The following is a 24956-nucleotide window of genomic DNA, read 5'->3' on the forward strand; positions in this document are numbered from 1 at the left end:
TTGCATGTTAGATCAGGATCTCTCTGAGGGCTGCAACTGTAGTTGCTTTTCTCTCTCTCTCTCTCTTTTTTTTTTTTTTTTTTTTTTTTTAAGAGACAGAGTCTCATTCTGTTGCTCAGGCTGGAGTACAGTGGTATGATCATGGCTCACTGCAGCCTTGAACTCCTGGCCTCAAGCGATCTTCCTGCCTCAGCCTCCTGAGTATCTTGGATTATAGATGCTTGGTCAACATGCCCAGCTAATTTTTAATTTTTTTTAGAGATGAGGTCTTGCCCTGTCACCCAGGCTGGAGTGCAGTGGCATGAACATAGCTCACTGCAGCCTTAAACTTCTGTCCTCAAGCAATTCTCCTGCCTCAGCCTTCCAAAGTGCTGGGATTACAGGTGGGCACCACTGCGCCTGGCCTGCAGTGGTTTAATAGAGCTCTTTCATCTTTAACGTTCATTCCCCATCCCCTAGAGATCTGTGGAGTGAGCCATTTGATGCTTGGTACTTGGGACAAAGCTGGCCTATGTCCAGTTCTCTGCATACTTGGTAGGGGAGTGTTTGGAGAAAAGCCTCACCTCTGGGTCACACCCTTTACATTCTCCAAAGGGCCGTGGGGATGGGGTGGAGGAGGCTGGAGTGAAGAGATGGTGTAGCTCCAAAGGAAGCCAGGGAGGTGTATGCCGGGTGAAGAGGCCAAGTTTGGGAGCCTAGGTTTGAAAATCAGTGTAGACGATTCAGGTTAATTCACCCTGTTGTTATAGAGCATCTGTCTGTAGGGTACCTGGGTCTGGGTGAGTCTCTTGGACAGGGTGGATATCAGGTTTCAGCTCTGAAATTGGACTGATGTGTGGGGAGATTCATTCTGCAGTTTTATTTGTAGTTTAGGATTAAGAAAACTTGGACTGGGTACTGTTGCTGTCGTCTGATCCCAGCACTTTGTGATGCTGAGGTGGGGGGATCATTTGAGCCCAGGAGTTTGAGTCCAGCCTGGGCAACAGAAAGACTCCATCCCTACAAAATAATAATAATAATAATTATTAGCTGGGCATGATGGCACATGCCTGTAGTCCCAGCTACTCAGGAGGCGGAGGTGGGAGGATTGCTTGATCCCGGGAGGTTGGGCTGCAGTGAGCTGTGATTGTACCACTGCACTCCAGCCTCGGCACCAGCATGACACTGTCTCCAAAACACAAAAACACGTGTTTAACTGCTTCCTAAATCATAGCATATGTGGGAAGCCAGACTATCACAACTCTGAGAACCGCTGACGTACACATATTTCGGAAGTTCCAGGTTTTCTGTTACTATAAACATGGTAGAGATTGAATTACTTAAAGGGATTTATTTAATCCTACTCTTTCTCCTCTGTGTCTGATGTTATAAGGGGTACACTATAGAATGAAAACAGTGCAGAAATGAGTGAAACATGAAAATCCCTTCTAGAGATTTTTTTTTTTCTTTTCTTTTTTTTTTTTTTTTTTTTGAGACGGAGTCTCGCTCTGTCGCCCAGGCTGGAGTGCAGTGGCGCGATCTCGGCTCACTGCAAGCTCCGCCTCCCGGGTTCACGCCATTCTCCTGCCTCACCTTCCCGAGTAGTTGGGACTACAGGCGCCCGCCACCACACCTGGCCAATTTTTTTTTGCGTTTTCAGTAGAGACGGGGTTTCACCGTGTTAGCCAGGATGGTCTCGATCTCCTGACCTCATGATCCACCCGCCTCAGCCTCCCAAAGTGCTGGGATTACAGGCATGAGCCACCGCGCCCGGCTATAGTAATTTTTTTTTGAGACAGAGTCTCGCTCTGTTATCCAGGCTGGTGTGCAGTGGCATGATCTCTGCTCACTGCAGCCTCCACCTGCCGAATAGCTAGGACTACAGGCATGCACCACTATGTCCAACTAATTTTTGTATTTTTAGTAGAGATGAGGTTTTACCATTTTGGCCAGGCTGGTGTCAAACTCATGACCTCAAGTGATCCACCTGCCTCAGCCTCCCAAAGTGCTAGGATTACAGATCTGAGCCACCGTGCCCAGCCATAAATATATGGTATTTTTTTAAAAACAAGAATGGGATTCTACAAAAACGTATATATTTGAGACAGGATTTCCTCTGTTGCTCAGGCTGGAGTGCCAGGGCATGATCATGGCCCACTGCAGCCATGACCTCTCAGGCTCAAGCAATCCTGCCACCTTAGCCTCTGGAGTAGCTGGGACTACAGGTATTCACCACAATGCCCAGCTAATTTTTTTTCTTTTTTTTTCTTTTTGCATTGAAAACAGTCAGCCAGGTGTGGTGGCTCACACCTGTAATCTCAGTACTTTGAGAGGCTGAGGTGGGCAGATCACTTGAGGTCAGCAGTTCAAGGCCAGGCTGTCCAACATGGTGAAACTCCGTATCTACTAAAAATACAAAAATTAACTGTGATGGTGCTTGCCTGTAATCCCAGCTACTGGGAAGGGAGGCATGAGGATTGCTTGAACCTGGGAGCAGGAGGTTCCAGTGAGCCGAGATGATGCCACTGCGCTCCAGCCTGGGCAACAGAGCAAGACTCTGTCTCAGAAAAAACAAGACATATAGTCTTTATTTTTTTGTTTGCATGGACTGGTGCATCTTGATTATGACGCATTTTTGTTAATTGATACGTAATTGCAGATGAAATGTAACATGGATCTGAGTATTTGCTGATAATTGTTTCCTATTTAGGCAGCTGGTCATAGTCTTTTCTTTTTTTTTTTTTTGAGAGAGAGTTTCTCTTTTGTTGCCCAGGCTGGAGTGCAGTGGTATGATCTTGGCTCACTGCAACCTCCTTCACCTGGGTTCAGGTAATTCTGCCTCAGCCTCCCAAGTAGCTGGGATTACAGGCATGTGCCACCACGCCTGGCTAATTTTTGTCTTTTTAGTAGAGACGGGTTTTGCCATGTTGGCCAGGCTGGTCTTGAACTCCTGACCTCAGGTGATCCACCCACCTTGGGTTCCCAAAGTGCTGGGATTACAGGCGTGAGCCACTGCTCCCAGCCCATGGTCTTTTTTTTAACCTCTGTGTACAGGTGGGTCCTGGTGAAATTCGAGGCAAGACTTCGGTGAGTGGGTGTCTTAGACCCTCTTAGGAGCTCTTTGCAGGAGGTAGAATCTCCGAGGGTCAGTACCCATGAATTGGTCCCATGGCCTGGCTGGTCCCATTCAGGTGACAGTCTCTGAGGGTCTGGCATAGCCCTTACCTGGGCTCCATACTGAGAATCCAGCTGTGTACAGAGCATGGTTCCCTGCCTTCCTTGAGCCCCAGTCTTGTTGGGGAAATGGCCAAATAAATGAACAGTCATCAGGAAGTGCTATGAAGGGGAGCTGCATGGTGCCTGGTGAGTGCAATAGCAGGGTTTCATCTGGTTGGAGAGAAAAAAGGAGATTTCTTAAGTGGGGAAACCCGTTTGATGATACAAGTTTGGCTATGTGTGGCGAAGACCCCAAGTGGCTTAAGATACAAGCTCATTTCTCTCTCATGTAAAAATCCCAGCTGGTGTGGCAGCCCTGTCCCCAAAATAATCAGGGTCCCAGGCCCCTCCCATCTTGTTGCTCTGCTGCCCTCATCTGCATGGATCAAGATGGTGTATCTCCATGTCCATGTGGCAGCCAGTAGGAAAGCAGAGTAAGGGCACAACCTGGAGGTTGCCCGTGTCTCTTGTCACATCCCATTGGCTTGTACCTAGTCATGTGGTATCTCTAGCCTGCAAAGGAGGCTGGGAAATGTAGTTTCCTTTCTAAGCAGTATGTACCCAGCTGAAGATGTTGTTACTCAGGGATGAGGGAGAGTTGATACTGGAGTGCAGCTAGCAGTTTCTGCCACATAGGCAAAAGCAGAAGGTGAGAATGTTCTAGGTAGTGGGAAATGCATGTGCAGAAGCACCGGCCTAATGAGGAAGGCCACTGTGGCTGGAACTCAAAGGGTAGTGGGGAGAAAAGGAACACAATGAGGCTGAGAATTGGGCCTGTAGGACTTGGATCCTGCGGGAAGCCTTGGTGGTTTCCTTTCCCTCCTCCTTGCTTAGGCATTAGTTCTAAGACAGGGATATTTACAACACAATTATTTCTTTAAAATTATATATATATTTTAATTTGTACAGATGAGGTCTCTGTGTGTTGTCCAGGTTAGTTTCAAACCCCTGGGCTCAAGCCATCCTCCTGCCTCGGCCTCCCAAAGTGTTTGGATTACAGGTATGAGCCATTATACCTGCCCTTCAACTCAATCCCTGAAGACAACTTCCTTCTCAAGTGTTGGAAAGAACCAATGACTAAATCACTTCCAGTCTTTGCTGTATCCCCAACTTACTTATGTGACGTTGGTAAGAGTTTGTTTGTTTATTTAAAGGAGTGGAGAGTTTAATAGGCAAGAAGGGGCAAGAAAGAAGGGAGAAGGAAGAAGCTCCCCTGTAGAGAGACAGAGGGAGGGGGGCTCCAAAGCTGAGAGAGGGAACCCCAGCTGCCATAGATAGCAGCTAGGTATATATAGAGGCTGGAAGAGGCGGTGTCTGATTTGCATAGGGCTCAGGGGATTGGTTTGACTAGGCATGTCTTTCATGTAGTGCATGCAAAAGCTGGCCCTCCCACCCTAGCCTTTTAATATGCAAATGCAGGGTACCATGATGTTCTGCACACTTGGGGATGCGTGGCGGCGGCCATGTTGCCAGGAACATGTGGGGAAAGGGCAAGAAGGCTGTGGGAATCGCCATGTTTGGGTGGACCAGTTTCTAATGGCTTGTATTTGCATATCAAAGGTTGCTGGCCTGTCTCTAAGAGCCGGGGCTTTACAAGAGACTTTTCCGGAGATGCTTTAAAAACTAAAAATTTCCCAAGGACCCCTTTTTCCTCTGTATTTGCCCAAAATAATTTCTTGACTCCTACAACATTACCCCCTGTGGAGATGCCACACTAACTGCTGTTAGGGGGTTTTGGGCGACGACTTCTTCTGGCTACTTCCTGGTGACAAGGGGTGTCGAATGGGGAACAGCAGCTATGGCTCCTCCTGGGGTGGATCTGAGGGTCCTCAGAAGAATGGTGTGTCCATGTGTGGTTCAGTTTACAACACCATTTGGAGTTTGATTGCTTCAGTCTGAAGAAAGAATTTCCTTTCCTGGCCAACACACCAAAATGATACAGCTCTGATGAGTGAAGGAATACCAGGGTTCTTGGTCCTCATGCTGGTTTAGATAAAATGACACAGACACACATGGAGTGGTTTTAAGGAGTGGAGAGTTTAATAGGCAAGAAGGAAGGGAGAAGGAAGAAGGTCCCCTGCACAGAGACAGAGGAGGGGGAGCTCCAAAGCTGAGAGAGGGAACCTCCAAGAGTTTATTTTATAAATAAAATAACGTGCATTGAGGTTGCTCTGTGTTGTGTGGTATGCCCAGCCCTCTCTGCGCATACCTTGTTTCAGGCAAACAGTCACGCTGGGTGGGTGCTATAATGACTTTTTATTTTAGATGGGGAAACTGTGATACAGTTAAACATGCCCAGGATCGTATCGCTAGCAAGGGGTGGACACGGTATTCAAATCCAGCAGTTTGACTCAAAGCCTGCCCTTTCCCCAGCTGTTTTGCACCTCAGTCGTTTGAGTCTAGTCTTCAGGATTTTGACATCTATCTCTTACCTTGTATCTGTTAGGACTGCATTTGGCTTCAAGAAACAGCCCAACTTCAGCAGCCTAAGCAGAAAGGTATTTATTTGTTTATTTTTTACATGTCAGGAATTCCAGTACCTCTTGGAGTTGCTGGCATTGGATTAGTGATGCAGAGCCCTTAGGACTGACATCTCTGCTGTTTTCATTGTCTTTTCCTCAAGGCCCCTAAACGGCTGCTACAGCCCTAACCAATATATCTGGGTTCAAGGTAGGAAGAGGGAAAGGTTGCACCAGCCTCATGGGTTCCTTTCTATTCAGGAAAGTCAAAGCCTTCCCCAGAGGCTTCTCTGTCCACACTGCAGACTTCTGCTCATGTCTCCTTGGCTGGAACTGGATTACAGGACCATTTCTAGCTGCAAGGGAGGTGGGAAAAACTATAATTTTGTTTTATGCTTCTCTAGGAGGAAACAGTAACAGAGAAACTTTTGAGTAAGCCAGGCACTATTGTCCAACATGTACTTATTTACTTAACTTTTTTTTTTTTTTTGAGACGAGATCTGGCTGGCTCTGTTGCCCAGGCTAGAGTGTGGTGGCATGATCTCAGCTCACTGTAATCTCTACTTCGTAGGCTGAAGCCATCCTCCCACCTTAGCCTCCAGAGTAGCTAGGACTACTGCATGCACCACCACACCTGGCTAATTTTTGTATTATTTGTAGAGATGGGGTCTCACCCTGTTGCCCAGGCTGCTTTTGAACTCGTGAGCTCAAGCCATCTGCCCACCTCAGCCTCCCAAAGTGCTGAGATGACAGGCATGAGCCACCACACTCAGCTAATGTTTTTCTTTCAATCAATTCACTTTTTAAGCCTTAACAAAGTTATCGCAAAAGGAAGTTTCATATCACTTTAGAATGTATTTGAAGTCACAGGTTGGTCATTTTATGTGCTTACTTAATAGCTATTAATGCAAATATAGCACTAAGAAGAAAATATATTCTTTAAATCGCCTATATCAGTGGTTCTTAACTCTGGATGATTTTGTCTCCAGGGGACATTTGGCAGTGTCTGGAAACATTGTTGGCTGTCGTGATGGGGCAGGGAGTGCCTGCCTAGAGTCTAGTGGCAGAGGCCAGGTATGTGCTAAACATCCTATAATACAGGATGGGCTCCCACAGTGAAAAATCCTCTGGACCCAAATGTCAGTAGTACTGCAGTTGAGAAACCCTGGCATGGACGCAGTCCACCTGCTGCCAGGAGTTATATACAAGCCATGTTATGGTAATACTGCAATATGTCCATTGTGATTGTGTTTTCTCCTGGGTGACTATCAGCAACACTGTGGCCTGCTTGGTGGTTTTCAAGGTCCGTTCTCACAGTTACTATCAGATCTCCAGCAATCCTGTGATGCAGTTTAAAATGTTCGTGTCATGTGGGCTGGGCATGTTGACTCATGCTTGTAATTCTAGCACTTTGGGAGGTCAAGGCTGGAGAATGGCTTGAGCCCAGGAGTTTGAAACCAGCTTGGGCAACGTAGCAAGACCCCATCTCTACAAAAATTTTTAAAAAAAATTAGCTAGGTTTGATGGTGCATGCCTGTTGTCACAGCTACTGAGGAGGTAGAGGTGGGATGATCACTTGGGCCTGGGAGGTTGAGGCTGCAGTGAGCCACGATTGCACCACTGTATTCCAGCTTGGGCAACAGAGTGAGACCCTGTCCCCCCCCCCAAAAAAAAAAAAAAAAAAGAATGTGCATGCAAATTCGAGATACCAAGATATGTCCCTTACAGAGACTGGTGAGGACGCGGCTCATTGACCCTAAAGCTGAAGTGGTTGAAATGATAGCCCTCTTGCCAGGCAAATCCTATGTGAGTGCTTCTAAAAGAGCACTGTGCCTTGCAGAGAGTATTCCTGGGACCTGGCAGAAATCAGGGCCTCTTGGTGACCATGTGCTTTGGAAAGGGCTGTGCTTTGGCAAGTGGGAGATTTTTTTTTTTATTTTCTCCTGTCTGCCTTGGTTTGGCAAAAACAAACATGGCCTAGGCATGGGCCTTGTGGAGACAAGAAGGCAGCTGGTAGGTGGACATTATCAGCGATCAGGCTGCTGGCAGGTTTGCCTGAGCTGGCCTGGTCTGGTAGCTTGACCATGATGCTCAATTAACCCCCCATTAAAGTTAATTGAGCTATTACAGAGTGGGAGTGGGGAGTGGGGGGGTGTGATGACTGCCTGTTTCCTTGAGTTGGTGTGGCTAAGAAGTAAGGGAATTTTTTATTTTTCCTTCTTAATTCTGGAAACTTAGAAAAAAGCCTCTCACCATCCCTTAATCATTCAGTTAGAGAGACCAGGCTGTTGATGTGGACATACTGCATTTCATGGAATCCTAGAGGCCAGCATTTGTGACTTGCATCCTGATTTCAGAGATGTTAGGATATAAAAAGTAGCCAGCAGCGTTTATAGGATGTGCTAATTGAGAGACGCAGACAAGTATCAAAGATAGCAAAATAGGAAGAAACAGAGTCTTAGAATCAATGCAGTATAATAATAGCTTCTAGTTTCTTTCTGTCTGTCTGTCTGTCTTTCTGTGTTTGATACAGAGTCTCACTCTGTCGCCCAGGCTGGAGTGCAGTGGCATGATCTCGATTCACTGCAGCCTCTGTCTCCCGGGTTCAAGTGATCCTCCCATCTCAGCCTCCAGGTCACTGGGATTACAAGTTGTTTGCCACCATGCCCAGCTAATTTTTGCATTTTTAATAGAGACAGGGTTTCACCATGTTGGCCAGGTTGGTCTCTAACTCCTGACCTCAAGTGATCCCCCCGCCTTGGCTTCCCAAAGTGCTGGGATGACAGGTATGAGCCACCATGTCCAGCCTCCCCTCACCCTTAAGCACAGCTCTTAGGCAGTCAGAGATGTTGCCTGCTGTATTTCTTGTTCTGCTTTTACTCATGGTTTAAAAATCCTTGCCCCAGAATGTAAGCCCCATGGCCAATGCTACCTACCACCTTTAGGGGTGGCCTCTCCTGGGGTGCAGGAGATCATGCAGTTTGTATTGTGACAGCTGGGTCATTTTTTAATCGGATCACCTGCCCCAGTTTGCTTGGCTCTTAAGTGCTTGGGAGTTCTCCTGGTTTTTTGCTCTTGTGAAATGGCCCAGCTTGTACACGTTGTTCCTTTTCTTGCTGGAGTTATTTCCTTTGGACTCCTGTCTGTAAAGTTGGATTGCTGGGTGAAAGTGGGGTATGCATGGTTAGGCTTTTCTCTGCCTAAATTCTGGGTTGCTTTTCAGATTCATCACCTTTTATTTGTGTTGTGTGTGTGTGTGTGTTTTTTTTTCTTTTTTTTGAGACGGAGTTTTGCTTGTTGCCCAGGCTGGAGTGCAAGGGCAGGATCTTGGCTCATAGCAACCTCTGCCTCCTGGGTTCAAGTGGTTTTCCTTCCTCAGCCTCCCAAGTAGCTGGGATTACAGGCATGTGCCACCACGCCCGGCTAATTTTGTATTTTTATTACAGACGGGGGTTTCTCCCATGTTGGTCAAACTGGTCTGGAACTCCCAACCTCAGGTGATCCACCCACCTCAGCCTCCCAAGGTACTGGGATTATAGGGGTGAGCCACTGCACCTGGCCACCTTTTATTTGTTGAATGAGTATTTAATAAGCGTGTCCTATATGCATCAGGAGAATTAAATGGACATGGTCTTGCTTTGGGGGAAATGACAGGTAGTAGAGAAAGACACATTTAGAACTCAACAGAGGCCAGGCGTGGTGGCTCACGCCTGTTATCCCAGCACTTTGGGAGGCCGAGGTGGGCGGATCACCTGAGATCAGGAGTTCGAGACCAGCCTGGCCAACATGGTGAAATCCCGTCTCTACTAAAATATAAAATCAATCGGGCATAGTGATGGCACATGCCTGTGATCCCAGCTACTTGGGAGGCTGAGGCAGGAGAATTGCTTGAACCCGGGAGGCAGACATTGCAGTGAGCCGAGATTGCACTACTGCACTCCAGCCTGGGCAACAAGAGCAAAACTCTGTCTCCAAAAAAAAAAAGAAAAAACTCAACAGAGAAAAGGTGGATCATTAATGTTTCCTTGGCACTTCCGAAGTGCCGGGGACTGTTGTTAATGCCTTTTAAGTGCTAATAATAATTTAATCATGACAAGCTCCCTGTGAAGCAGGGACTGTGATTGTTTCCACCTTATGGGTGGGGAAAGGAGGCAGAGAGAGGTGAATTCACCCAGCTAGTAAATGACAGGACTGGACTGAAACCCAGGCTGTCTGGCTCCAGGGCCTGGCCAGTACCCCATGCTCCATCTTGCCCCATAAATACCCTGGGGGGTGCCAGAGAGGAGTCTTTTCCAACAGGCTGTGCCAGATGACTTTGGCTCATCTTGGAGGCTGGAGGATTAGTCCGTCTACTAGGGGGGCTTCAGCATTTTGGCATGTGGCTTTATGAGCTGTTTACTCTAACAGTGATGATGACAATGGTCTTAGTAGTGATAATACTGTGGGAGAAGTAACTGCAGCAAACTCAACCCCTAACGAGTCCTCTGTCTTCCCAACATTGTGTGCAATAGCCATGAGAGATGGGTGTTATTTTTTTTTTTTTTTTTTTTTTTTTTTTTTGAGACGGAGTCTTGCTCTGTAGCCCGGGCTGGAGTGCAGTGGCCGGATCTCAGCTCACTGCAAGCTCCGCCTCCCGGGTTTACGCCATTCTCCTGCCTCAGCCTCCGGAGTAGCTGGGACTACAGGCGCCCGCCACCTCGCCCGGCTAGTTTTTTGTATTTTTAGTAGAGACGGGGTTTCACGGTGTTAGCCAGGATGGTCTCGATCTCCTGACCTCGTGATCCGCCCGTCTCGGCCTCCCAAAGTGCTGGGATTACAGGCTTGAGCCACCGCGCCCGGCCGGGTGTTATTCTTTTAATTTGGCACACAGGAACTGGAAGCCAGAGAGGTTGGGTGACTTCCCCCAGACCACACAGCCTGGAAATAGTAGGACCAGGACTTGAGCCCAGATCTGCTGCCCCAGAGCCCATGCCCTTGACTACCATGTCATGGTCAGTCCCTTCGACCCTGCCTGCCCCTGGGCCATCTGTGTTGTGATGCCGGCTGGCCAGGATGGGGAGTGAGGGTTTCAGTTTGGCATAGCACAGGGAGATGGGTGAGCCAGGACACTCCTTGAGATGGGAGGCTCTGGGGTTGGGGGAGAGGGAGTAGTGGAGACTGGGGTGTCTCCGAGGGAGTGTTTGAAGATGACAGTGGTTTTTCCAGTTTCTTGTTCTTAGCTATATTCAAGAAAAGATTAAGCCAGAAAATTTCTCTCTGAGTTTCACAACTTCTGGGAGCTTTTGCAACATCTGGGTGATGCAGCATTTTCCTGGTTTGAATCCTAAGTGAAGTTTCATTTTCCTTCACTTAACTCATCCTGGCTCTGGCCTGTCTTCCCAGCTGTATTGGCCCTCTGGTCCTCTTCTGGCTCTTTGTCCCATTTTTTATGATTTATTTTTATTTTTAAGAGAGATGGGGTCTCACTATGTTGCCCAGTCTGTTCTGGAACTCCTGGACCCAAGTGATCCTCCTTCCTCGGTCTCCCAAAATACCGGGATTATAGGCATGAGCCACCGTGGCCAGCTTGTACCCCCTAAGCTTGTGACTGTCTTCTGTGTATGTCCCTCTTGGAGTGAGGTTCCCTCCTGTCTCCATGTTGGCAAATCTTAGCACCTTGGCCATTTGAGAGGGAGGTCTGTGTTGCCTAGGCTGGTCCTGAACTCCTGGTCTCAAGTGATCCTCCCATCTTGGCCTTCGAAAGTGCTGGGATTACAGGTGTGAGCCACTGTGCCCAGCCAACCCTTCGTAGATTTTAGTCACTTCAAGAAGCCTGCTTTGACCTCTCGAGTGGAAATAACGACTTCCAGGAGTAGGGTGGTCACGGGGCACCCATCTGTTGTCACATGAATGATTTTATCCATATTAAGGAGGCAGTACATGCAACAGCGAGCTAGCCTGTCTGTGTTGAAATTTTCTTCTTTTTACGGCCTGTACAACTTTGGGCAAGTTGCTTTACTTCTCTGTGCCTTAGTCTCTTCCTCAGCAAAATGGAAAAAATACTGCCCATTTTAAATGGGTGAAAATGAAATATTTAATATATAAATTTTCATCTTCACAATGTCTCTGATGAAAAGCAGGTATTGGTTGCACATGGTGCTCATGCCTGTAATCCCAGCACTTTGGGAGGCCAAGGGGGGAAGATTGCTTGAGGCCAGGAGCTCGAGACCAGCCTGGGGAACATGGCCAGACCACATCTCTTAAAAAAAAAATTTAGCTGGATTTGGTGGCATGCACCTGTGGTTCTAACTTTGGAGGGTGAGATGGGAGGCTCTCCTGAGCTCAGGAGATTGAGGCTGCAGTGAGCTATGATTGCACACCACTGCTTTCCAGTCTGGGTGACAGAGTGAAACCCCATCTCAAAAACAAACACACAACAACAACAACAACAACAAAAAACAGGTATTGTCCTTGCTGTATGAATGGGGAAACTGAGTTTTCCTTTTTGCTTTGTGAAACTCTTTTCTGGTATCTTTTGCCTCTTATGTGTATCTCTTTGATGGTACTTTGTGCTTTTAAAATCTTTCATAATGTCCATTTATGTACCTACGTTATATTCAAGAGTCTAAGCTTTTTGAGGGCAGGATTTAAATGTGGTTGTTTCTGGTTCAAATCCTGATGCAAGCAAAACTCAGTAAATTTTTTAAATGAATGGGTAGGCTGGTGGTTGGGTCTTCAGAGTCACTAAATACTGGTGGCAGGAGTGGGACCACACAGAAAAGAATGTTAAGGCAGTGGATCTCAATGGGGAGTGATCTGTCTCTCGGAGGACGTTCAGTGATGTCTAGAGACATTTTTGTTGTCACAGTTTGGGGTGGGGGTGCAGTTGCTGTCTATTGGGTTGGGGTCAGGAATGCTATAAACATCCTATGATACACAGGACAGACTTATCCAGCCTAAAACATCAGTAGTGTTGAGGGTGAGAAACCTTGGATTTATTAAGGCAACAAGCAACATATTAATAGCAACAGGAAAAGACATACATTTAAGGTTTTTTTTGGCCAGGCGTGTTGGCTCACACCTGTAGTCCCAGCACTTTGGGAGGCCGAGGCAGGCGGATCATGAGGTCGAGAGATTGAGACCATCCTGGACAACATGGTGAAACCCCATCTCTACTAAAAATACAAAAATTGGCTGGGCGTGGTGGTGCTCGCTTGTAGTCCCAGCTACTTGGGAGGCTGAGGCAGAAGAATCACTTGAACCCGGGAGGCGGACGTTGCAGTGAGTTGAGATTGCGCCACTGCATTCCAGCCTGGAGACAGAGTGAGACTCCATGTCAAAAAAAAAAAAAAAAAAAAATTTTTTTTCCACAAATGCAAAGTAGTCTAGATGAGGTACACTCTTCCTGAGATGATAAAGTGAGGCCTAAGTGTATTTATTAATTCTTTTGAGGAGAGTGTTAAAGGCAGCATGTGCAAGGCAAAGATTTGCATATAGCCAAAATGACCCTGGGGCTTATTCTCTCTCTCTTTTTTTTTTTAATAAACAGCTTTGTTAAGATGTAACTCACATACCATATGATGCACCTATAAAGTGTGCCACTCAGTTTAGTATATTCAGAATTGTGCATGCCTCCAGTCTCCAGGTAGGCAAATCTTAGTACCTCGGTCCTTCTTAGATTTTATTTTTTAGAGATGGGGTCTCACTATGTTGCCCTGGCTGGTCTTGAACTCCTGGCCTCAAGCCTTCTTGGTCTTCCTCCCATCTTGGCCTCTTGGCCTTCCAGAGTGACTGTATTCAATATTCAAAGTGACTATAGTCAACATTAGATATTTTTATGACCCTACTTATTTATTTTTATTTTTATTTATTTATTTATTTATTTATTTTTGAAATGGAGTCTCGCTCTGTGGCCCAGGCTGGAGTGCAGTGGCCGGATCTCAGCTCACTGCAAGCTCCGCCTCCCGGGTTTACGCCATTCTTCTGCCTCAGCCTCCCGAGTAGCTGGGACTACAGGCGTCCGCCACCTCGCCCGGCTAGTTTTTTGTATTTTTTAGTAAAGACGGGGTTTCACCGTGTTCGCCAGGATGGTCTCGATCTCCTGACCTCGTGATCCGCCCGTCTCGGCCTCCCAAAGTGCTGGGATTACAGGCTTGAGCCACCGCGCCCGGCCTATTTTTATTTAAGACCTGGTGTGGTGTGTGCCTGGCCTTGTGATCACAAATGCTAGCTACACTGAATTGACATTTTGCTGAGACTCGTTCTGATGTCCATTCATAGATTCTATAGGTACTTCCTGAGTGCTTGCCACACCCCAGGAATTCTGCACAGTGAGTGGGGAGTGATATTTTGAGGGACAGCACCAGTGCATTCACTGCCCTAAAGAAACAGTCTAGGGAGAGCGAGACATCGAAAAAATAACATATAAAATAAACATCTGATGGAGACATAGAAAGATGCTAGCCTTCAACAATTTTTGACTTTGAGCAGGGGTTGGCATGCTTTTTCTGTGAAGGATTGGGTAATACATACGTTAGGTCTTGCAGGCCCAGGGGCAAATAGTCTTCCTTATAATATGTATATAAAAATTGGCCAGGCATGGTGGCTTATGCCTGTAATCTCAGCACTTTGAGAGGCCAAGGTGGGAGGATTGCTTGAGCCCAGGAGTTTGAGATCAGCCTCAGCAACAAAGTGAGACTCTGTTTGTATTAGTCTGTTCTCAGTGCTGCTATAAAGAACTGCCCAACACTAGGTAGTTTATAAAGGAAAGAGGTTTAATTGACTTACAATTCCACAGGGCTGGGGAGACCTCAGGAAACTTACACTCACAGTGGAAAGGAAAGCAAACATGTCCTTCTTCACATGGTGGCAGGAAGAAGTGCTGAGCAAAAGCACTTCTTTTGCTGAGAAGTGTTGAGCAAAATCAGATCTCATGAGAACTCACTGTCACAAGAACAGCATGGAGGTAACCACCCCCATGGTTCAATTACCTCCCACTGGGTTTCTCCCACGACATGTGAGGATTATGGGAACTACAGTTCAAGATGAGATTTGGGTGGGGACACAGCCAAGCCATATCACTGTCTCTACAAAAAAAAAAAAAAAAGCCAGGCTTGGTAGCTCATGCCTGTATCCCAGCTACTCATGAGGCTGAGATGGGAGAATCGCTTAAGTCCAGGAGGTTGAGGCTACAGTCAGCTATGATCACACCAGTGCACTCCAGCCTGGGCAACAGAGTGAGATGCTGACCAAAAAAAAAAAAAAAGGAAAGAAATCCATTCTTAGCCTGTGTGCTGTACAAAAGCAAACAGCAGGCTAAATTTGGCCCACAGGCTGTGGTTCGCCAACTCATGACCTTTACAAATGGCAATTCACATGGTTCATCTAGTCATAACTGTACATGGTCTATTGGATATTATATAGTATGTTCGTGGCAAATGTCATATAATGTGTAAAGTAACATATACAACATAAAATAACATCTGAGAAATATTTAATGAAAAAATCTGATGAGTACTTAGCAGGCACAGTACAGAGTACCATGAAGTTGTTAAATGGGGGATCTGGCGTGTTTGAGAAAGGGGTGGGGAGATAGGTGGGCCTCCCTCCAGAAGGAATGTTTCAACTGAGAGCTGAAGGATGCCCCTACATTGTGTGTCAGGGCAGTGATGGGGAGAAAGACTCCAGGTAGAGGGAACCCACTCTGCAAAGGCCCTGAGTCATGAAGGGGTCCCTGGAACAGTGAGCTGGGGCTGGACCCACAGGCTGCAGTTGTGGAGATTGTGATCCATCCTGAGAGCTCTGGCTCGGAATAGTTTTCAGCACAGTGAGATGGGATTGGGGCTGTATTTTGGAGCTGTCCCCTGGCTGCAGTTGGGAAGGGAGTCATGAAACCTGTTTGGAAGCTGGGGTTTTCACCCAGGTCATGCAAATAAGTATCTCTCAGGTGTGGAATGAACTGAGCAAATCACATGTCTTCTAATGGTACACTACACTTTTTATTTTTATTTTTTGGTTTTGAGACAGAGTCTTGCTCTGGCTGGAGAGCAGTGGCATGATCATGGCTCACTGAGCGTTGACTTCCCAGGTTCAAGCAATCCTCCTGCCTCCGCTTCCCGGGTAGCTGGGACTACAGGTACCCACTACCATGCTTGGCTAATTTTGGTATTTTTAGTGGAGTCGGGTTTCATCATGTTGGCCAGGCTGGTCTCGTAACTTCTGACCTCAAGTGATCCGCCCGCCTCAGCCTCCCAAAGTGCTGGGATTACAGGTACAAGCCACCGCGCCTGGCCTTTAGTGATATTTTAAAGACTAAATTCCCTTAGGTCTGCCTGGGTCTGCATTTGTTACTACTGTTTCTCACTGTGTGTCTTGAGGTCATCAAAAGTAACTTGAGCCTTTTCCCTTGTTTCTGCCTCCTCAAGGCTTATGAGCCATTAAGCAAAGCCCGATTGTTGTGCGGGTCAGGCTTTTCATGTTTTCTTTAGCTTAAGGAGCAGTTTCTAAGGGAACTCATTGTGTCATTGTTTAGCAAAAGATGGGCAGCCTCCCAAGTGGCAGGCGGTAGGAGCTGGGGGAATACAGTGGGTTCCACCCAGTCTGTGGTGGGGTGGGATGCCTGCAGAAGGAAGTAAGATGAGGAAGCCCTTTGTGCACAGATGTGCGGCAGCCTCCAAGGTCCAGTTTTTAAGTGAAAACGTGAAGATCCACTTGGTGTATTTGCTATGATACCTCTGTAAAAAAGCAGACAAGTAAGAATTACATGGTTATATTTGCTTGTATTCCTAAGGAATTCCAGAAGGATACATGAGAAACTAAAAGAGGTGGTTACATTTGGGCAGAGTAACTTTTTTTTTTTTTTTTTTTTTTTTGAGACGGAGTCGGAGTCTCGCTGTGTCGCCCAGGCTGGAGTGCAGTGGCCGGATCTCAGCTCACTGCAAGCTCCGCCTCCCGGGTTTACGCCATTCTCCTGCCTCAGCCTCCCGAGTAGCCGGGACTACAGGCCCCCGCCACCTCGCCCGGCTAGTTTTTTGTATTTTTTAGTAGAGACGGGATTTCACTGTGTTAGCCAGGATGGTCTCGATTTCCTGACCTCGTGATCCGCCCGTCTTGGCCTCCCAAAGTGCTGGGATTACAGGCTTGAGCCACCGCGCCCGGCCCAGAGTAACTTTTTACTGTTTACCTTGATATATGTGTATTTACTTTTTTTTTTTTTTTTTTTGAGATGGAGTCTCGCCCTGTCACCAGGCTGGAGTGCAGTGGCACAATCTTGGCTCACTGCGTCCTCCGCTTCCCGGGTTCAAGCAATTCTCCTGCCTCAGCCTCCCGAGTAGCTGGGCTCTTAGGGACGCGCCACCACGCCTGGCTAATTTTTTGTATCTTTAGTAGAGATGGGGTTTCACCATGTTGGCCGGGCTGGTCTTGAAGCCCTGCCCTCGTGATCTGCCTGCCTTGGCCTCCCAAAATGCTGGGATTAAAGACATGAGCCACCATGCACGGCCTGCATATGTATTATATAAACATATGCACACACCTGCATACATACACACACATATATTTTTTAAAAATTGAGTCATGGTCAGGTGCGGTGTGGGTCACACCTGTAATCCCAGCACTTTGGCAGGCGAAGGTGGGAGGATTGCCTGAGCTCAGGAGTTCGAGACCAGCCTGGGCAACGTGGAGAAACCCCTGTTCTACAAAAATTGGCCGGGCATGGTGGCATACACCTGTGGTCCCAGCTGCCCAGAAGGTTGAGGTGGGAGGATTGCTTGAGCCTGGTAGGTAGAGGCTGCAGTGAGCCATGATCACACCATTGCACTCCAGCCTGGGTGACAGTGTGAGACCCTGTCTTAAAAACAAAAAGAGTCATATATTGCCTATTTAAAAAATAAATTCCTGTATTCCATCATCGCCAGCTACTGCCATTCTAAAGCATTTTCCTAAGCAGCTCCACTGTGGTTGTAGCGGGTATTTCAGAAAGGCGTTAGAAATGCCCTGGGAGGGCAGAACCTGGGGCTTCACTGGAGGTGCTGTTGGGCTCAGTCTAATGTCAAGGCAGGAGCATGGCAAGGGTATTGAGGCGTGAACAAGCATCACTCAGCAAGGTGACACGTGTTCATGCCTCGTTACCCTTGTTTCCCCACCAGCTCTATTTTTATTGCCTGCTCTATTGGTTTCTTTTTCTTGTTTATTTTTTCTTTTGAGACTCAGTTTTGCTTTTATTGCCCAGGCTGGAGTGCAGTGGCACCATCTCAGCTCACTGCAACCTCCGCCTCCTGGGTTCAAGTGATTCTCCTGCCCCAGCCTCCCAAGTAGCTGGGACTACGGGTGTGTGCCACCATGCCCAAGTAATTTTTATATTTTTACTAGAGACGGGGTTTCTTCATGTTGGTCAGGCTGGTCTTGAACTCCTGACCTCAGGTGATCCTCCTGACCTCAGATGATCCTCCTGCTTTGGGCTCGCAAAGTGCTGGGATTACAGGTGTGAGCCACTGTGCCCAGTCTCTATTGGTTTCTTATTGCTGGTATTGCCGTAAACTTGGTGACTGAAAACAACACATATCATTCTAGTTCTCGGGGGTCAGAAGTCCAAAATGCATGGTTCGTGTTCCTTCCGGAAGCTCCCAGGGACAATCCATGGCCTGGCCCTGTCCAGCATCTAGAGGCCACCTGCATTCCTCAACTCGTGGCTTCGTGTCCCTCCACCCCTGCTTGTATTGTCAAATCTCCTTTACTTTTTTTTTTCTGACTCAGAATCTCACTCTGTCCCTGAGGCTGGAATGCAATGGTGTGATCTCAGCTCACTGCAGTCTCTGCCTCCCAGGTTCAAGTGATTCTCCTGCCTCAGCTTCCCGGGTAGCTGGGATTATAGGTGCACACCACCACGCCCGGCTAATTTTTGTATTTTTAGTAGAGACGGGGTTTTACCGTGTTGGACAGGCTGGTCTTGAACTCCTGACCCCGGGTAATCTACCCGCCTCAGCCTCCCAAAGTACTGGGATTATAGGCGTGAGCCACCACGCCCGGCCTCAAATCTACTTTTCTGACTCAGATATTCCCACCGTCCTCTCGCCCCTCTCACATTGGGCCTACCTAGATCATCTAGGACAGGGGTCCCCAACTCCTGGGTCATGAACCAGTAGCGAGCGGTCCGTGGCCTGTTAGGAACTGAGCCATGCAGCAGGAACTGAGTGGCGGGCGAGCCAGCGTTCCCACCTGAGTTCCACCTCCTGTCAGATCAGTGGCCGCATTGGATTCTCATAGGAACTCGAACCCTATTGTGAACTGTGCATGCGGGGGACTTAGGCTGTGTGCTCCTTATGAGAATCTAATGCCTGATGATCTGAGGTGGAACAGTTTCATCCTGAAAGCCACCTGCCTCCATCCCTGGCAAAATTGTCTTCCACTAAATCCATCCCTGGTGCCAAAAAGTGTGGGGACCGCTGATCTGGGACATTCTCCCCATTCTAAAGTCCTTAATTATACCTGCCGAGTCCTTTGAGTTCTGGAGATGGGGATGTAGGCATCTTTAGAGGCTGTTCTGTGTACAGCACCTGTGCAGCTTAGTTCCAGGCACATAGTGGGGGCTCAATACATCTTTGTTGAATGACACAGTGAATCATTTGGTTAGGCTAGAGAATGTGGAAGGAGGCCAGGTGCAGTGGCTAACCTGTAATCCTGAAGCCAAGGCAGGTGAATCACTTGAACTCAGGAGTTTGAGACCAGCCTGGACAACATGGTGAAACCCCATCTCTCCTAAAAATAGAAAAATTAGCTGGGTATGATAGTGTGTGTCTGTAGTCCCAGCTACTCAGGAGGCTGAGGCAGGAGGATCACCCGGGGTCAGGAGTCCAAGACCGGCCCAGAAGGTGGAGGTTGCAGTGAGCCGAGATCATGGCACTGCAGTCTAGTCTGGGCAACGGAATGAGACCCTGTCTCGGAAAAAGAGAATGTGGAGGGATATAGCAAGAAGTGGATCTGGAAGTTTTAATAGTAGAATTTATTGAGCACCTACTATGTGCTCTGGCTTATGTTTAATGAAGTGCTTATTTGCATAATGTCAGTATTCCCATTTTACAGATGTGGAAACTGAGGTTTAGTTGCTGGCCTAGTATTACAGGGTGAGGAGCTGAAGCCCCATCTGCCTTGACGAGGGGTGCATTAGGGATGTGGACTAGAAACTTGGTCAGGGAGGGATTCTGTTCAAACGTGGCTGCTTAGCTTTGACACTGTTGACATTTGGGGCCAAATATTTCCCGTCCTGGGGGCTGTCCTGTGCATTGTGGCCTTTAAGCAGTATCCCTGGCCTCTGTCCACAAAGTGCCAACAGCACTACCCTTTTCCCAAGTTGTGATAACCCAGGGTGTTTCCAAATGTTGTCACATGTCCCCTGAGGGACGAACTTGCCCCCACTTGAGAACCATGGTGTTAAAACATAGATCACGGCACATCAACTCCATGCTTTTCAGGTCACTCCGAGTGAAAGTCAAAATCCCTCCGATGGCCTGTGTGTCCCGCACTGTCTCCTCCCTGCCTTCTGCCTTCCTCCCTGTCTTCACTGCTTGTTACTCTTGAGACCTGTTGGCCTCTCTGTGGTTTCTCAGAAATGCCAGGCCTGGTCTGACCTCAGGACCTTTGCACTGGCTGTTTTCTCTGCTTGGTGTGCCCTTTGTCCAGATGGCCATTTGGTTTGCTCCCTTGTTTCCTTCTATCCTGTATTTGTTTGTTTATTTTTAATTGAGACGGAGTCTTGCTCTGTTGCCCAGGCTGGAGTGCAGTGGTATGATCTCGGCTCACTGCAGCCTCCACCACCCGGGTTCAAGGGATTCTTGTGCCTCAGCCTCCTGAGTAGCTGAGATTACAGGCGTGCACTACCCCACCCAGCTAATTTTTTGTATTTTTAGTAGAGACAGGGTTTCCCTATGTTGGCCAGGCTGGCCTTGAACTCCTGGCCTCAAGTGATCCACTTGTCTTGGCCTCCCAAAGTGCTGGGATTATAGGCGTGAGCCACTGTGCCTGGCTCAATCCTCTGTTTAAATACCCGTCCTCAGCAAGGCCTGCCCTCTTCTCTGAGTCCTTTTCATCACACATGTCTTCATATCCTCTCCCTTCTAAACCATCTGTCTCTTCTCTTTAGGCTGTCAGCTCCAGGAGGGCCGGCCTTTGGTCCCCACCGTTCGCTGCTGGGCCCTCAGCCCTAGGAACCGTGCTCCGTAAATGGATGAATGCTGTCTGTCCTGTTACTGCAATGTCCCCAGACATGTCCCTATGCCCAGCACATGCCTGACCCCTCACAAGACCCTGGAACATGACTAAGGGATTTATCTGGTGAAGCATGAGAGTCTGATAAGAGGAGAGGAAGTGGCTGGGGAGCAACCTTGCAAAGATAGCCAGGGCTAGATGGAGGAAACGAGGACGAGTGTCAGCTTCATAGGATGGGCCTCCCATGAGAGGCCTCGTGGTGCTTGGGAGAGTTGGGGTGAAAGCAGGTTGGAACAAGATGCTTGCTGCTGACATTTGGGTAGTGTGATGGGCAGCCTGACCTCTGCTTTCTTTTCAGTGCTTAACAGCATTGAAGCCCTGTTAAGACAGGATCCTTAGGGCTGGCCACAGTGGCTCATCCTTGTGATCCCAGCACTTTGGGAGCCCGAGGTGGGAGCAGACTGGGCAACATAGCAAGACCCCATCTCTGAAAAAAAAAATACAAAAATTAACCAGGGTTGGTGGTGTGCACCTCTAGTCCCAGCTACTTGAGAGGCTGAGGCAGGAGGATCACTTGAGCCTGGTAGTTCAAAGCTGTAATGAGCTATAATTACACCATTGCACTCCAGCCAAGGAGACAGAGCAAGACTCTGTCTCAAAAAAAAAAAAAAGGTGACTTAGTTTCGCATGTAACTGTGTTCAGTTCTCCGTCTTGAACGTGAGGATTTGTGGTACCTGCCTGGATGGAGCAAGGACGGCCATGCCCCTGCCTTCCTGGGTGTTAGGGATAAGCCTGGAAATTGCCCCTGTGATGTTACTGGGCTTCATTCTTAGCTCTGCTGAGTTAGGGGGCAGGGTGGGGTGCAGCATGCCAGGGCTCGTCACCACCCACGCAATGCTGACTCTAGCCGCCTTCCTCTCACCCCATGCCCCTGCTAGCTGTGCTTGCCTCCTGCTGTGTTGGGGCCAGGAGACTTTAGCCTTTCTCCGGATCTTTTCAGGACTGCAGTGGGAAAATGAATGCCACATGCTGTGTCTCTAAACAGGATTAATGTTCAGAGGCCCAGCGGGTGCCCTGACCTAACCACGGGCCTCTTGGACTCCTTTTCTCAGCTTTCTTTGGCTTCTGAGCTGTCCCTTTGCAGCATTGTTTCTGAGCGTGGCGTTTAGGAGCAGCCTCTCACCTTGCCTTTCGCCCCTCGAAGCCCGGTCTGTTCTTTGGTTGGTTGTGCAGAAGAGTTGCTGTGGTTTGAATCCAGGACCCTCGAGGTCCTGCCTCTGTGACTCATGGGACATCTTCTCACCTGTTTGTCTCTGCGTTCCTCTCTGTAAGATGGGAGTCATTATGGTACCTTCCTCATAGACTACTAGGGTGATAAAATGGAGCAATGTACGTGAAACCTGAACACAGTGCCTGGTATGCAGTCAGTGCTTAGAAAGAGCTGTGATTTTATTTTTATTTCTTTTTCTTTGAGACGTGGTCTCATTCTCTGACCCAGGCTGGAGCATATTAGCGTAATCACGTCTCACTGCAGCTTCCCATTCCCGGGCTCAAGTGAGCCTCCCACCTCAGCCTCCCAAGTAGCTGGGATTACAGGTGTGAGCCACTGTGCTTGGCACCATTCAGCAATTTTTTTTTTTTTTTTTTTTTTGTGACAGAATCTGGCTCTGTCACCCAGGCTGGAGTACAGTGGTGTGATCTCAGCTCACTGCAACCTCTGTCTTCCGGGTTCAAGTGATTCTCCTGCCTCAGCTTCCCAAGTAGCTGGGATTACAGGCGCCCACCACCACACCTGGCTGATTTTTGTATTTTTAGTAGAGACGCGGTTTCACCATGTTGGCCAGGCTGGTCTCGAACTCCTAACCTCAGGTGATCCGCCCACCTCGGCCTCCCAAAGTGCTGGGATTACAGGCATGAGCCACTGTGCTTGGCCAGGGATCACTGTCTTAATATGTGAATTAGGCGATGCCATGCCTCTGCTTAATGCCCTCCCAGGGCCTCCTGTGAGAATTAGAACAAAAAATCGATGCTCCGTACCGTGACTCCAAGATCGGCTATGCTGTGGCCCCTGGTGACTTCTCCTCCTGCTCCATCTTGGGTCCTGGCTTATTGCTGCAGCGACCGCCCTCCCCTCCCCCAACTGTGGCCTTTGCCAGTGCTATCTCTGCCTGGTATGTGCTTCCTAAAATCGTTGCACAGCCAGCTCTTCCTGACCCTTCCAGTCTGCGGGGATGTCATCTGCTCAGATCCCCACTCTGGTGCTTCCTGTCCTGACACCCCTTCTCCTTCCTTCACAGCAGGTACCGCTCTTTGTCATTAAGTTCTTATGTGTGAGCTTTCATCTTTGATGGACTATGCGTCTTAAGAGGGCAGAGATATCATTTCTGATTTGCCCCCATGCCTGTGACTAGCCCAGGTCTAGGCACATAGTAGGTGCTCAGTAAACAGTCATCAAATGATCTATTGAATGCATGACAGGAAGCCTGCACTTCTGTGTGTTAATCCGTATCTTGGCTGCTGGGAACAACAGCTCCTGGAACCTGACGCTTGGGTCACCTTACTCTGAACCCTTGTGATAACTCTGTGATAGGTGGGTTCTAGAATTAGTCTCATTTCACAGATGAAGAAATCAAGGCCTGGTGAGGTGAACTGACTTGCTTTAGGGCAGTGGGGATGACTTTGCCTCTCTGGAGATACTTGGCAATGTCCAGAGACAGTTGTGATTGTCACAACTTGAGGAGGTGGGGAGTGCTATTATCATCTAGTGGTAGAGGCCAGCGACGCCACTCAATATCTTACAATGCACAGGATGGCCCCCTACAACCAAGGATTATTTGGGCTCAAATATCAGCGGTTCTGAGGTTGAAGAAGCCCTGCTTGAGGGCACACATCTGTAAGTGGCGGAGATGGGAACCTAGACCCTGAACCTTGTGTTGTTAACCACTACCCTGGCGCTGCTCACATTCGGGGGTGGGTGGGTGGGAGGAGTTGTAGAATGTTTCCATGTCTGAGTCAAAATCTTGCTTCTCTGCTCTGGAGAGATGAGTTTGGAATCTGTGAGGCCTGAGGCCATTCACTTGATCTCTGGCCTTGGAGATCTTGCCTCCAAGCCACCTCAGGCTCCATCTGTCTGCCATGCACCTTGTAAATGCCTTAGAATTCTGGCTGGGTGTGGTGGCTCACACCTCTAATCCTGGCACTCTAGGAGGCCGAGGCGGGCAGACTGCTTGAGTTCAAGACCAGCCTGGGCAACATAGTAAAACCCTGGATCTACGAAAGATAGAAAAATTAGCCAGGCATGGTGGTGTGTGCCTGTAGTCCCAGCTACTTGGGAGGCTGAGGCAGGAGGATTGCTGGAGCCCAGGAGATAGAGGCTGCAGTGAGCTGTGATGGTGCCACTGCACTGAAGCCTGGGCAACAGAGTGAGAGCCTGTCTCAAAAAACAAAACCAGCCAACCAAACAAACAGAAAGGCCTTAGTGTTCCAAGCACCTGGTTTAGAGGTGGTGGAACTCAGTGTCAGACTCTCCATGGGTTCAAATCCTGGCTCTGTTTCTTTTAGGTTTACGAGCCCAAGCCATTTACATAAACTCTCTGGACCTCGGAGCCCTTGCCAGGAAAGGGGAGAGTTTTAATAGTCCTGACTTTGTAGGGCTGTTGGAAAGTTTAAATGGACTATGCTTGGGAAGCACTTATCGCCGTGCCTGGCACGGTCACTCTGGCTGTTATTATTGGCACCCAGTAAATACATGCTTTCTTTTTGTTTCCAACTCAGCATTTAGAAATGTCCTACCTTTCAATTCCTGCTGCTGTTATTTATTTATTTGAAGTGCGAACTAGCTTTCTTATTATTATTTTAGAAATAATGCATGCAGAGGAGAAAATTCAAACAGTACAAAAGATAATAAAACAAAAATTAATGGTTGCCTTCCTCTCCCTCGTTTCAGGCTTACCCCCTGCAGATTAATTAGCTTTTTTTCTTGTTTTTTTTTTTGTTTTTTTTTTTTTTGATATTAAGTCTTGCTCTGTTGCCCAGGCTGGAGTGCAATGGCGTGATTTTGGCACACTGCAACCTCCGCCTCCTGGGTTCAAGTGATTCTCCTGCCTCAGCCTCCCAAGTAG

At 48.1% G+C, this 24956-nt stretch overlaps 1 protein-coding gene across 2 annotated transcripts in view; it reads left to right on the forward strand.

The window, feature by feature from the left end:
- The window catches only part of LOC105467719 (ATP binding cassette subfamily C member 1 (ABCC1 blood group)), a 195150-nt gene that overhangs the window by 17643 nt on the left and 152551 nt on the right, over positions 1-24956 (forward strand). The window contains exon 1 of one of the 2 annotated variants that reach the window (XM_071084180.1): positions 6599-6728. The exons of the other annotated variant lie outside the window; for it this stretch is intronic. The gene's annotated coding sequence lies outside the window, so the exon portion shown is untranslated. Of the gene's footprint in view, positions 1-6598; positions 6729-24956 lie in introns of those variants that run through there. 2 annotated transcript variants of the gene reach the window in all.

Source organism: Macaca nemestrina, chromosome 18 (assembly GCF_043159975.1).
Source record: "Macaca nemestrina isolate mMacNem1 chromosome 18, mMacNem.hap1, whole genome shotgun sequence".
NCBI classification, from domain to species: Eukaryota; Metazoa; Chordata; class Mammalia; order Primates; family Cercopithecidae; genus Macaca; species Macaca nemestrina.